Raw genomic sequence first — 14,858 nt, 5'->3', positions numbered from 1 at the left:
GTCACCTTTGCCTGATCTTTGCAGCTCCCTCCTTGTGGCAGCACTCGCCAGGTCCTTAAAAGCAGTTCTGATAAAATTACACACAGAGACTCCAAACACGAACGGCACCCGCGAAGCGGGGGCCGTGAGGAGTTTTATGGCGTCAGGGCGGGAGGGCGGGAGTACGGGAAGAGGGCACAGCTGTGAAGAATTACGGGGCTGCTGGTCCTCGCAGTCCCGTATCAGTCGCTCTGCATCAGCAACCCGTCACCTTTGCCTGATCTTTGCAGCTCCCTCCTTGTGGCAGCACTCGCCAGGTCCTTAAAAGCAGTTCTGATAAAATTACACACAGAGACTCCAAACACGAACGGCTCCCGCGAAGCGGGGGCCGTGAGGAGTTTTATGGCGTCAGGGCGGGAGGGCGGGAGTACGGGAAGAGGGCACAGCTGTGAAGAATTACGGGGCTGCTGGTCCTCGCAGTCCCGTATCAGTCGCTCTGCATCAGCAACCCGTCACCTTTGCCTGATCTTTGCAGCTCCCTCCTTGTGGCAGCACTCGCCAGGTCCTTAAAAGCAGTTCTGATAAAATTACACACAGAGACTCCAAACACGAACGGCATGTGGACAAACACTTCAGGGACCACCTGGAGCACCACCTGGAACCCCAGGACATTCGATGGTCACATTCACAGGAGACCCCATTCCCATGGTAGGATACCGCAGTCTGAAATTCGAATTCAAGGAACGAAGTGCTAGGTGCAAACTATACGTGGCAGAGAAAGGGCCTTCGGTCCAAGGATGGATCGACCAAGGAGACCTGGGAATACAGTTGAATCCAGGCGGCACCAAACAAGTCCTGATGACCAGTGATGACCAACGGCCGGACATAGGAATATTAAAAGAAGAGTTTCCCACCGTGTTCGGAGGCAAGGTCGGCAAGTTAACTAAATTCACGCACAAGATCGATCTCAAGGCAGATGCGAAACCGGTGAGCCACAAAGGGAGAAATATCCCACTGGCGAACGTAGAACAGGTACAACAAGAATTACACAGACTAGAAGAAAACGGCATCATAGAACCGATAACAAGTGCTGAGTGGTTGGCACCGTTGGTGGTAGCGATGAAACCTAACGGCAAAATACGCCTGTGTGTGGACCTGAGGGAGTTGAACAAAAACATAATAGTAGAAAAGTTCCCTCTACCAAGGATAGACGAGATGCTGGCGAAAACCAAGGGTGTGAAATGGTTCTCGACCATCGATCTCACCTCAGCCTACCACCAGATAGCACTGCACCATACCTGCCGGAAGTTGACATCCTTCATAAGCCCCTTCGGGTGCTATCAGTTTCGCAGGATGCCGTATGGGCTGGCCTCGGCGGCAGCCATGTTTCAGAAACTTATGCACAAGTTGTTTCGAGAAGTAGAAGGAGTGCAGTACTTCCAAGACGACATCCTGGTAATAGGCATGAATAAAGCAGACCACAATGCCAAATTGTCTAAAGTCCTGCAAGTCTTGGAACGCAATGGACTCACGGCAGAATGGGACAAGTGCCGGTTTGGTATGACTTTGGTCACATACTTAGGGCATGTAATCAGCGACCAAGGCATTACACCCAAACAGTCCAACGTCAAAGCGATATGTGAAGTGCCACCCCCGAGGACCAAGGAGGAAGTCGGGTCATTCCTGGGCATGGCTGAGTTTTACAGCAAATTCGTACGGCACTTCGCCACCAAGACACACCACTTGCGACAACTCCTACGGGACAAGAAATACTTCGAATGGACGAGGGAGACACAAGAAGAGTTCCTAAGGATTAAAACGGACATCAGCAGCGCGGTACCTCTGTGTGGATATGACCGGCAAGCCAGATCCGTACTGACGACGGACGCGAGCGTGAGGGGCCTAGGAGCGGTCCTAATGCAAGAAGCAAAGGGAGAATTGGCCACCCTCAGCTTCGCATCCAGATCACTGTCACCCACAGCACAGAAGTACAGCGTGATAGAAAAGGAAATGTTGGCGGTAGTCTGGGCTATGGAAAAGTTCTGCCAGTTCCTATGGGGCACGAGATTCAGGCTGAGAACGAGTCACTCGGGGTGACTAGGCCAACAATCTTCGGTGGATTCTGTGCTTGAGTTGGGGGATACAAGTCAGCCCAAGCACGACTTCAGGAGACGTCGAGAAGTCAATGCACTTACAAGATTGCACGGTGACCAGGAGTTTCCGGTTCCACGCTGCTCACGAGGGCTGCGGGTTTCATCTTTGCTGGGGACTCGGAATAGTCTGTAAGATGTCTGGAAATCCTCTTCTGCGGCTGCAAATACTTCAGAGTCCGGCGGGAGCTTCGGAAATGCAGACAGGCAAATTGTTTCGTTGGTGCCTGCCAAGCAGTGGAGTCACTCCTTGACCCCAAGGGAGATTTCTTCAGTCCTTTAGTCTTGAGTAGAGCGTCGAAGTTCCAGTATTCAGCTTCAGAGTTTCGTCCAGGGATATCTAAAGTTCTGGTTACAGAGGTTTCTTACTTATACCTAAGGAAGGGGTTGGACTAGCTCTGGGGACCCACCTATGGGAGGGTTTGGAAATAGGGTGGCTACACCCATTTCCTTTGTCCAGTTTTGTGCTAGTGCAGGGGCTGGAAGCCCCTGGACCGGTTTGAGCTGGAGTATGCACAGGGACACCAAATGTGCCCCCACTGCAGGACTTCAAAGCACACAGAGAGTGCTCCCACCCAGCCCCAAAACACATAAGCCTGTCTGTGAGGTGGTTACACCTCCCTGTGACAGGAAACCTATTGTCCAGGCCTCCCCTGCCGAAGTTTCGGTCAGCAGCAGGAGGCCAGACCCGTGTCTGTGGCTGCAGCATCCATTTTGTGATGCCAGGGCTCTATTAAGTTTCTACCGGGTATACCAGTGGGGACATGTCTCTCCCTCTAGAAGGGTGGAATTCTACCCCGCTGCCAGAACTGGCGGTGGGGTAGGGTTCCAAAGCGTTTGACACCAAACACGACATGTTTCTGTGCAGCCATCCAAAAGTTAGCATTTACCGCGAGGTTATAATGCACTTAAGAGTATATACCCAGGCTGCAGTAGCAGACCTGTGGTGTCATTTTGGGTGGCTTCCCAGTGGTGGCATAATACATGCTTCAGCCCCTGGTAGGCCTCTGGGGTACCTTTGCCCTGTGTACATAGTGTACCATATACTAGGGACTCACAATGGTACCTCAGGGTCCACTCTGGAGTGTACCTAATGTACATGCAATCAATTTAGAGAGGAAGCAGCTAGGCTGGGGCCCTGAATAGCAGGGCCCCAACCAGACTAAAGTCGAAAAACAATGAAACACCAGCAAAAAGTGGGGGTAACCATAAGAGGCAGATCCTACTTTCCTACACCAGCTCGTCGTGACCTTTGCACCTGACCCTTGCTCGAGTCTAAGCTGCAGGACTCCCCTTGGCAGGTCCCAGAACACCATGACCTCTGCACCCAACTCGTGCCCGAGTCTAAGCTGCAGGACACCCCTTAGCAGGTTCCAGCTCACCATGATCTTTGCGTGCAACCCTTGCCCGAGTCTAAGCTGCAGGACTCGCATTGGCTGGTTTCACCTCGTCGTGACCTCTGCACACGACCTTGGCCCCAGTATAAACGGCAGGACTCCCCTTGGCTGGTCCCTGCTCACCGGACCCTTTGCACTCAACCCTTGCTAGAGTCTAAGAGGCAGGACTCCCCTTGGCAGGGTCCCAGGCAGACTAAGGTTGAAAAACAGTGAAACAACTGCAAAAAGTGGAGGTACCCATGTGAAGCAGATCCTACTCTCCTACATGCTGAACCTCAGACTTGAGGTGTGTTGATTTGGAAGTGGGTGATGGGGTGTTTGATCCACGTGAGCAGTGTGGTGGGGTTGTATTTGATGCTGTCACTTGTTGTGAAGATGGGGTCCAGTGTGTGTCCTGCTTAGTGGGTTGGACCTGAGACGAGCTGGGTGGGTCTGATGATGCTCAAGCTTTTGATGAGTGCCCGAAACTGCTGCTTACTGGTAGGATGGGGTATGGAAGCTGCAGCTGAAGTGCATGCAGAGTATGTGGCAATGGCACTGAAACCAGAACTCATAAATCTCTATGACCTCGCACAGGAGAAGCAGAACCGGTCAAAGGTTCTAGATGTCGAGTGGATGATGTGACGTTTTTGATTCCACAATTGCAGCAGCCTTCATGGGAGAGTCTTCAGCAGCTCGCTGTGGTAATACTTCCACTTGCAAATACACTGATGCAACTAAAAGAAATTGATGGAACGGGGTCAGGTTCTGTAGTTTCTTTAGAACTTTACTTAAATCTGCTCCCAGATGATTACTTTCTACCAGCTCAGTCTGGACACCTATAGTTCCTGACCTGTTGGGGTGGATGTTAGATGACCTGTTGTGACTTAGTTTACATGCACAGCCGAGCCTTTGAGACATTGTTTGTCAATTTTGGCCTTAAAGTTAAAGGGTTAAAAAGTAATGGAAAAGTTTACTGTGTGTTGCAAGACTTATCGCTCGGTTTTGTTGTGCGTTCTTGTTTGTAGTCATGCCAGATCTTGATTGTGTCTGGTACATCATTTCTATTTCAGCAATGGAGTAAGGACGTGAAGACGTGGAGGTCACGTTTTGATTACTTTTAGTAATCTGCATTAGTCGCAGTCTTCCTGCTCGTGCAGTGTTCTTAGTGGTTGAGCAGTTCCTCTCGGTTCAGGATAGAGGCAAGACGACAAAAACAGCTAGAACTGGCCTGGAAGCACTCACTCCCACGTTAGTCAACACGATCTTGTCATCCCCTTTATTTCCCCACACTGGAAATATAAGGATCCCACTAATGATAATTTAAAGTGGAGCAAATGCCAGGAATTTTCACTCGGCACTGACAGTGAGTGCCTAAGAGACCTAACCGAGGGTTGGTTGTTGGCTAAACTGCATTTAATGTATGTGAGAAGCTGGCTTAGTATATGGTGCACACTTATGTAAGTGGGCACCTTGCACTAATCCAGACAACCCTTATGGTGATGTTAGTGGTCTTAGACAACCTTACAAAGCTCTCTAAGTGGTAGCTGTGGACAGCAGCCTTTGGGCTTAGTCCAGGAGTGTAAAGCAGCTTGTTTCACCAAAGCATAATAGAACCACACAGCGTATTTATAAAAATATGTATTTATTATAAGTCACTCACTAACATATACAAATATCTCCTGCCCAGAGTTAAACACAATGCACAGAATACTTTGCAAATAAAACAGGGAAGTAGCACAAATACACAGTGGTCACCAGGGGGAGACCAAACCACATATTAAAATAGTGGTATGCGAACCACGGCTCGAGTTAAGACTATACCCAGAAGACGTGGAAGTGCCGGGGACCCAAGGAACCACCCAAGGTAAGTAACCAGGAACCCCACGGAGGGGTGTGCAGAATGGGAACACGACCAGGGGCTCAATACAAGTTAGGTGGTAAGTCATGGTTGCAATGTTAAAGAAGAAGGATCCTTCCCAGTGGACCCTGAAGAAACCCTGTGGAAGACAGAAGGTTGGAGAGCCAGCCCACCTGTGGATACCCTAAGACCCAGGATACCTGTTATGTTGTTACGTTAAAATCATTTGTAGAGCGAATGTACACCGGTTGGTTTCTTGGCGCTGTGCCTGGGAGTGGCCTGAGCCCTGGTGAGTTATTTGAATGCCTGAGTGAGCAGCCATGTCTTAAGGAATGTCCTGAATTTTGGGAGGTTAGTGCAGGATCTAATGTCCTGGGGAAGGGTGTTCAAGAATCTAGGCACCAGCACTGTACATCTGCAGCCGCCTAGTCGCTTCAGTTTGTAGAATGGTGTGACCGGCTGAGCGCAGATTGCGGGTGGGTATATGTCTCTCAATGAGACTGGAGATGCATCTTGGGCTGGTGCCATGCAAGGATTTAAGTATGAGGCAACCGACTTTGAAGGCACAGCGTTGTGGTATGGGGAGCCAGTGTAGCTTCCGCATGAGACGTGTTGCCATCTGGGCTGGGGAAGATCTGCCTGGCAGCCTGGTTCTGCACTAGTTGCAGTCTCTTGATTAGATATAATGGTGAGCAAGAGTATACAGCGTTGGCATATTCTATGTGAGCCATAGCTAGCACAGCCTGCACCAGCTTTTCCATAGTAAGAAGTCTGCTGATGATTTTCCTTATCTTCAGCAGCTGAAAGAAACAGTTAGAGATTACCAACCCGATCTGGGATTTCATAGTAAAGTCACAATTGATTGTGACCCTGAGACTCTGAGCTGAGGGGGATGGGGTAGGGGGACAACCCAGCTCAGCTGGTCAGAAGTGTGAGCTCCACGGGTTCCATGTGTCCCGTCAAGATCAGTTCGATCTTGTCTGGGTTTAATTTTAAGTGGTTGCTGTTCATCCAATTATGGATGTGCAGCATAGTAGCTTGAAATTCCGACAAGGAGTCGGGTGTGTTACCAATGGTAAATATTAATTGCAGATTGTCTGCATAGTTAAATGTGCTCACCTTTGTTTCTTTCAAGGACAGTATCAGTGGGAGTAGGTACAGGTTAAACAAGTGCCGGGATAATGAGGATCCCTGTGGTATTCAACATGTTGTTTTCATATTAGGCGCAGTAAAAGGGGATAGACAAACAGACTGGGTACGGTCTTCCAGGAACTACGTAATCCAGCTGAGAGCTGAGCCCTGAAGTCCTGCATCACTGACACCGTCCACTAAGATGCCATGGTCGGCCGTGTCAAATTCTGCGGAAAGATCCAACAGCACCAGGGCCTGGGAGGGGTCTTTATCAGCTTCCTTCCGAAGCTTGTCCATCACGGTCAATATTAGCGCCTCCGTGGAATGGGAAGGACGAAACCCTGCTTGGTGGGAGTCAAGGTATTCAGACTGTTCAACGAAGGAGCAGAGGCATTTTGCCACATGGGATTCCAGTACTTTGGCTAGGGAGGGAAGCAAAGAGATTGGGAAGTAATAGGTTGGGGTCAGGGGGTCGTCGCCAGGTTTTTTTAGAAGGGAGACAATGATCACTTTTTGAAGGCTCTAGGGACACAGCCCTGTGACAATGGCTCGTTCAGGAGAGAGAGAGGGCAGGCTCAGGGTACATAGAAAAAACTTCTTTTAAGATGTGAGGCAGACAGCTGTCAGTGAGAGATCCAGATTTTACTTTGGCCAGAAGGTCCAAAAACGCTTGTCTACTTATTGCCGGAATTTGATGAAGGGAACAGGCATTTCTTGACGTCTTTGGTAGTGCCTCGTAAGCACTGCTGGTAGAAATACTAGCTTTAATCGTGATAATTTTATCAATAAAGAAGGTTTTCCAGGAATTGCAAAGCACTTGGGAAGGTATGGATTTTATTGTGACTGTCAGGGTTGGACAGTTCATTGACTATTGGGAATATTTCCGTTGATCTGTTAGTGGAGTTCAGGATATTTGAAGAAAAACAAGTGGCCTTGGTTGTTGAAATGGAATTTTTGTATTCCTTGAGTTGAGCTATACAGCTTTTTGGTCAGGGGAGTAGTTAGGTCTCCATTTCCTTTCGGTTGGGCGCAGGGCTAGTTTTTTAATTTTTACATCTGTAGAGAACCATATTTGAGCCTAATGACGCCTAACTGATCTTATTGTCTTGAGGGGGGCGTGTTTGTTGCTAGCTACTGTTAATCAAGCTGTGATGTTTTCCTCACTTAGGTTAACGGACGGCTGATTAATGGGAACTGTGTTCACCAGTAAATTACAAAAGGCATTTCTGTCGATGCTATTCCAGTTCCTTGCAATGAACCCTCCGTTGACTGGGGGTTTGTCTGTGGTTATATTGTTGATTGCAAACTTTATTAAGAAGTGATCAGACCATGTGATTGGGAATACTGTCAATGCAGACACTGTGAAATTAGTTGTCCAAACTTGATTAAGTGTGTGTCCCTTCGTGTGTGTGGGGGATGTTACATGTTGAGTACAGTTCAACCCATTAAGTAGATGGGTCAATTTTGCAGAGTGGGGACCGTCCAGTGCGTCATTGGCCCAATAGTTGAAATCGCCAATCAACAACATTTCTGCGTGGTTGATTATTAAATGGGCTATCATCTCATCCGACAATTGGTGGAAAAGGGACATGTTCTGAGGGAGCCTGTATAATAGTACACAAATTAATGGTGCCATTGTAGGAGAGTAGGATCTGCTTCACATGTATACCCTCACTTTTTGCTGGTGTTTCACTGTTTTTTTACTTTAGTCTGGCTGTGACCCTGTCATTCAGGGCGCCAGCCAAGCTGCTTTCTCTCTAAATTGATTGCATGTACTTTAGGTACACCACAGATTGGATCATAAGGTACCCTTGTGAGTCCCTAGTATATGGTATACTATGTACCCAGGGCATAGGTACCCCAGAGGCCTACCAGGGGCTGAAGCATGTATTATGCCATCCCTGGAAAACCACCCAAAATGACACCACAGGTCTGCTACTGCAGCCTGGGTAAGGTGGTGCATGCAGCCCTTACTGAGGTATAGGTTCACTATACCTCACCTATCACTGCACATACAAACCTATCAGTCACTCCTATGACAGGCCTTAACAATCCTGAAGGCAGAGTGCTTGGTTATATGTGAGGGGGTGCCCAGACATGAGCTGAGCCCCTCTGCAGCCTTCAGATTCTCTTCTCCAGGGTTGTCAGTGGTGCAGCCTGACCATATACTCTTAAGTGCATTATATCTTAAACGGTTAATGCTAACTTTGGACTGGCTGCACGGAAACATGTCATGTTTGGTGTCAACCAACTTGGAATCATACTCCCCACATCAGTCCTTGATGTGAGAATATGATCCCACCCTTCTAGAGGGAGAGACATGGCAGTACTGGTATACCCGGTAGAAATCTAATAGAGCCATGGCATCACAAAATGGATGCTGTAGCCACAGACACGGGTCGGTCTGGCCTCCTGCTGCTGACCGAAACTCCGGCAGGGGAGGCCTGGACAATAGGTTTCTTGTCACAGGGAGGTGTAACCACCTCCCAGACAGGCTTATGTGTATTGGGGCTGGGTGGGAGCACTCTCAGAGTGCTTTGAAGTCCTGCACTGGGGGCACATATGGTGTACCTGTGCATAGTCCAGATCAAACCAGTTCAGGGGCTTCCTGCCCCTGCTCTGGTGTGAAACTGATCAAAGGAAATGGGTGTAGCCACCCCTCTTTCCAAACCCTCCCATAGGTGGTCCCTAGAGCTAGTCCAACCCCTTCCCTAAGTAAGAAACCTCTGTAACCAGAACTTTAGATATACCTGGACGAAACTCTGAAACTGAATCCTGGAACTTCGACGCTCTACTAAAGACTAGAGGACTGAAGAAATCTCTCTTGGGGTCAAGGAGTGACTCCCCTGCGTAGCTGGCACCAACAAAGCATTTCACCAGTCTGCATTTCCAAAGCTCCCACCAGATTCCGAAGTATTTGCAGCCAAGGAAGAGGATTTCCAGACATCTCAGAGGCCGACCCAATTCCCCAGCAAAGCTGAGACCCTCAGCCCTTGTGAGTAGCGTGGAACCAGAACTCCTGGTCACCGTGCACTTTTGCAAGTGCATTAACTTCTCGACATCTCTTGAAGTCGTGCTTGGGGTTACTTGTAGCCCTTATCTCAAGCAACAGATCCACTGAAGATTGTTGGCCTAATCACCCCGAGTGACCCGTAGGCCACCATTTTGTGTTTCCTCTCAAGGTCCCTTTGCGATACCTGGTCCGTCGACTGGTGGGTCCCTGATGGGGTAGCTTTGAATTTCCTTGGGCCTCCCTGGTTGCTCCAGACATGCCCTGACTCCCAACCAAGTGCTGAGTCCCTCAGACCTTGCTGGTCTGCACCAAAGCATTTCTTCTCTTTCTGCGTGGGTTGGTGTTGCCAAGGCTTGTTGTGTCCAATACGGGCACCAACACTGCAGCACTTGACATCCTTTGTGGGACAGCTCGAATCCAACTCCTGGTTGTCCTTGACGCCTCCTGGTCCTCGTGGCTGAAGAGTCAAGCTTCACCTCCTTCACCTGAAATCACCCAACATCGGTGGGCATCTGCCTATCGCCTTCCTGGTCATTGGCTAGTGACCCAGACTCTGTCCCCTCTGCTTTCAGTTTCTTCTCGACTTCGATCCAGGCTTGGATCACTTCGGACACTTCGCATCTTCCCGGCAGCAGCACTTCTTTGCCACTTCCCATTGAAATCGACGACGTGAACCGACACCATTTGACACCTATGCACCCGGCTTCCCTGGGTGAGGTAACACAAGTACTCCAGTGCTCCCGTGGGTGTTGGCCCTAGAACTTCCTAAGTCCCAAAGGCTTTGGTCCAGACTCATTTCTAACTGTCCCTAATCTTTAAAAATCCAACCGCGACTTTCCCCATTGAAGCTAACGGGAGCTCATGGCTGTGTTCTCACAGTGCACACAGCCCAGTGGGTCCCCTGTGTCACTATCTTGAGTGGTTCCTTGGGGTCCCAGCGATGCTACAGGCTCTAGGCCTTGTGTCTAGTTAAGTCGTGGTTCTTATACCACTATTTTAGTATATGGTTTGGCTCGCCCCTAGGGCCTGACGTGTATTTGTGCTATTTTACTGTACTATTTGAAGTGTATCTTATGTGTTTTGACCTCTAGTCTCATAAAGAGACTAGGAGGGTGTGTTTAGTAATAAATACATATATTTTATATATATACCTGGTGTGGATGTCTTTCACTTAGGCACTCAAGAGATTATAGACTGGTAAAACAAGCTGCTTTACATTCCTTCAAGACTTAGCCTGAAGGCTGCTCTCCATAGCTACCACTAGGATAGCTTTCAATAAAGATTGTCTTTAACCTATAACCAATAAGGGGTTGTTTGGACTGGTACAGGGTGCCCACTATAACTAGTGGTCAGCATATACCAGGCCAACTTCTCACATTGGTGTGCAGCGTGTGGGATTCCAGCTTGCTATTGTTTTACCAGATAATCTCAATTGAGTGACTAACTGAAAACCAATAAAGGTACCTTAGGTACATATAATGCAAGCTTTAGAATACAGTAAGTTCTACTGAACTTAGAGTTGTGTGTTAAGGGCTTAGCACACCCTTTCTACAACTCAAGAGAGTTTAGTAGGCCACACTAGAGTAGGTAGTGCATACACCACACCTCACTAGTAATGTCTTCAAGGCCAGGAACCTGTGGGTCCCTGCCAGAAGTCAATGGGCTTCTAGTCACCAAGTATGATAACCTTCCATTCATGGAACTGAGAGCATTATGCACAGCTAGGAAACTGAGGACAGGCAAAAGTCCAACCACCCAGCATCTCATAGAGGTACTCAGGCTGGAAGATCTCAGAAGACCTATAGGGTCTGAAGGGGCAGGCAGAGTGGGTGGGACAGCACATGAGGAAGGGCCTAGGGGTGAAACTCCCCATGACCTGACCTCAAATGCTGACGTGGAAGATGACAATGATCTTGACCTGGAAAATCTAGCTCCCCTGGAAGATGAGGGGGAGGGCCACACTGGCCCCCTCTTTGTCCCTCCTGGAAGAGTTGGTGGTGGGCCTAGAAGGTCTAGATCTCCCTCAGTGGAGTCTAACCATTCTGGTTCATCTATAGGGACCTCTATCTCTTCTCATAGGAGGTAAACCTCTCAGGAGACGAGGGAGAGACTGCTTAAGTATGAGGAAGCTCAGCTTGAAATCAGAAAGAAGCAGGTAGCCCTAGATAAGGAGGCCCTAGAGCTCTACAGAGCTAGAAAAAGGTTGGGACTAGAGTCCCAGGGTGGCAGCACATGGGCTGACCCAGGCTCAGCAACCTTAGGCTCGTGTAAAGAAGTTCATTCTCCCAATAGATCAGGTGTGACCCTGACTGATCACCTGCTGCCTGGGCTGTGGCCTGTCGCCGCTGTCTCTCAAGAGAAGGGCACGTTCTCTGCTGTTCACAAAATTCCTTCCTGGTGGGCCCTCCTTCTTGCTGCCATTTGGTCAGCTCAGGCAGGTCCCCCAGTTCAGCTACTTGTTCCCCTGTAGGTTCCAGGGCATCCCTCTCAAGGTCTACTCCTTCCTGGACCGTGGGAACCATGGGGGCCAGTTTCCCACACCCCCTCCCCCTCCCCCTTATCTTTAAGGCAGGGGCCTGGGCCGTACTTTCAGGCTCCAGGTCCTTCTGAACATCCTTACTGGCTGCCATGGACCGAGTGGTCGCGCACACCCACTCAGGCAGGCCCAACATTTCCAAATGAGACTTCCTCTCCACCGCAGCACACAGGGAGTTCTCTCAATCATTGCCCAACGGACAGTCTACCAGCATGGCAGGCCTCACAGCAACTTGAAGAGTTCCTGAGACCCCCATCCACTCAAAGGGAACATGAGCTACGTCACACTGGCTCTCCGAGTTGTCGGCTGACACTACTGGGCAGAATGCATGGGGGACAATCTGCTCTTTGGACACCAACCGGGAGCTGACAGCCGTCACACTAGCTCCTGTGTCCCTCAGGGCCTCCACCCTATGGCCATTGATGGTCACCCACTGCCTGTACTTCTTAGTGTTAGCAGGCAGAGCAGGGTTAGGGACCTTCTTGAAGTCCCCTAGCGAGACAAGGGTCAATTATACGGGATCCCACCCACTTTGGACACCCATCTCCTCCCCTCCCAGGGCTACACTGGCAATCTGGTGGAGGGTGCACGAGGTGGTACACTGGTATCACTCAGGGGACACTGGGGATCATAATACCGGTGGCCCACTTGACCACACTTAAAGCAAGTAAGAGACCCCCTTTGAGCAGGCCTACCTGTCAGGGGCACCGGCTTCTTCTCAGGGGGAGGCTGGGACACCACTCCTTGGTTCCCGGGGGAATTACTTTGGGGCCCTCTCTGGAACTCCCTCTGATTACCCCTATCCCCCCCACTTCTCTGCTGGGGACCCTGCCCACCTTTGGCAAAGTCTCCCACAGGACCCTTGCGAACTGGGGTGCTCACCCAGCGGTCCGCCTCCTCGGCAAGCTTCCTAGGGTTAGTGAGCTTGCTATCAACAAGGTGCTGGCGTAGCTCTGGAAAACAGTTACTAGATAAGTGCTTCCATGTGAACAAATCATACAGTTTCTCAAAGGTTTCCACTTTGCTACCCTTTACCCAGCGATCTATTGCTCTGCAAAAAAAAGACACATATTCAACCCAAGTGGTACCCTTTAGCTTCTTGCAGGTTCTAAATCTCTGCCTGTACATTTCTGGGGTCAAACCATAACGCGTCATCAAGGCCTCTTTCATGTGGGCAAACACCATCCTGCTCTGCTCAGGCAGATCCAACATGGTATCCCTCCCATCACTCACAAAGCGTCCCCACAACCCCACTCCACAATCCTTCTCAGGGACCCGGAGGGACATCATGACTATCTCATATGTGGCGAACCATTGCCCAATATCCTCACTATTATGAAAATCCTTGATGACATCTTTGGGTATGTACACTTTACTCTTGGTAGGTACTAAAGGTATGCTGCCACCAGAGGGGGAGATTTCCAAACTCTTAGCCTTGATCTCCAACTCCCTCAATACTCTCTGATGCTCAAGTTTCATTTTTTCAAGTTCAAATGCCAACCTGTTATTCTCAATATCCAACTTTTTACTCTCTAGGTTCTTCTGACCTTCCATTTTGGCCATCTCCAAACTATGCCTCCTATCTCTCTCCCTGTCCTCCATCTCTTCTGGAGACAGACCCTTTGAGGACACACTAGTACCTGGACTGGAAAGTGCTTTACCTCCCACTAAACCCACTTCCTCAACCTGCTGCCCTCCAGCATTTTCTTCCTCATTCTCGCGGACTCTCTCGCCTCCATCCAGGCCTTAAGGGCCTTCTGATATTCCTCCTTCCTAGATAGACTCGCAACAGGGATGGTGAATTGCTTTCAAAAAGACTTTAGCTGTTTGGCAGTTTCTAACCTGTCTTCCTCAAAGAGGAGATCCTCCGACGCATTGGATGTCGGCCTACCTCGTGTAGACATGACAACTACAGTCAATCAATAGAACACACAATACCTGGCTGGCAATCACAGTCAGCAATAGAACAAAAATAACTGGCAACCACAGTCAACAATCTAATAGAACTGAAAAACACCTGGCTGGCAATCACAGTCAGCATTAGAACAAAATCAAACCGCACGCGGTTAACTCTCGCCAGTAGCGCACACGGGTTATTGTATATGGGTCACAAATGCAAGTCCTGATCCTCACCGCTGACCACCAATGTTAGAAATGGAGGCCGCCAGTTGGCAGCGGCTGGCCCCGGTGTCAAATAGTGACCCTTCTTCCTAAGTCAGAGTAAGGGGGCTACACCCTTTGATAACCCCTGCTCAACCCTGTGGTTTCGTAGCACGAGCAGGCAGGCCTATCTCAGAGGCAGTGCGTGAAGCATTTATGACCATGCACAATAACACTGGAAAGACGCTACAAAACGGACACCACAAGCAAGTATAGAAAAATAGTTATCTTTATATAGGTTAAGCATGAAACTGAGAAATGCTCAAAGAACCATAATGCACATAATTACAGATACATTCAGGGGCGATGGAAGCACTTGTGCTTGCGGGTGGAACGAGCTTAGTTCGAGATTGGGGCCTAGGCGGCCCGATGATGCACAATGTACTGGGGATGTAAAGTGGGCACAGAGCACAGCTTCACGGGGAAGGTGCGGGATGACAGGCAGACCCACAGCGGCCACAGCTCCTCAGCTGCAGCGTTCCGTGGCGTGCACTCACACTAATCCTAGGACGGGGTTGGAAGGCGGCCCCCAGCACCACACGCAGAAGATGACAAGGGTCATGACGTGGGGGCTAGCATGGGCACTCAGCGGCACAGCTCTTCAGCTGCAGCGGCCCACAATAGCGATAGCGATGGTTTGTAGCAAAACAAG

The sequence above is a fragment of the Triturus cristatus genome, chromosome 6 (genome assembly GCF_964204655.1).
Source record: "Triturus cristatus chromosome 6, aTriCri1.1, whole genome shotgun sequence".
NCBI lineage: Eukaryota > Metazoa > Chordata > Amphibia > Caudata > Salamandridae > Triturus > Triturus cristatus.
Note: the sequence above shows the minus strand (reverse complement) of the source record.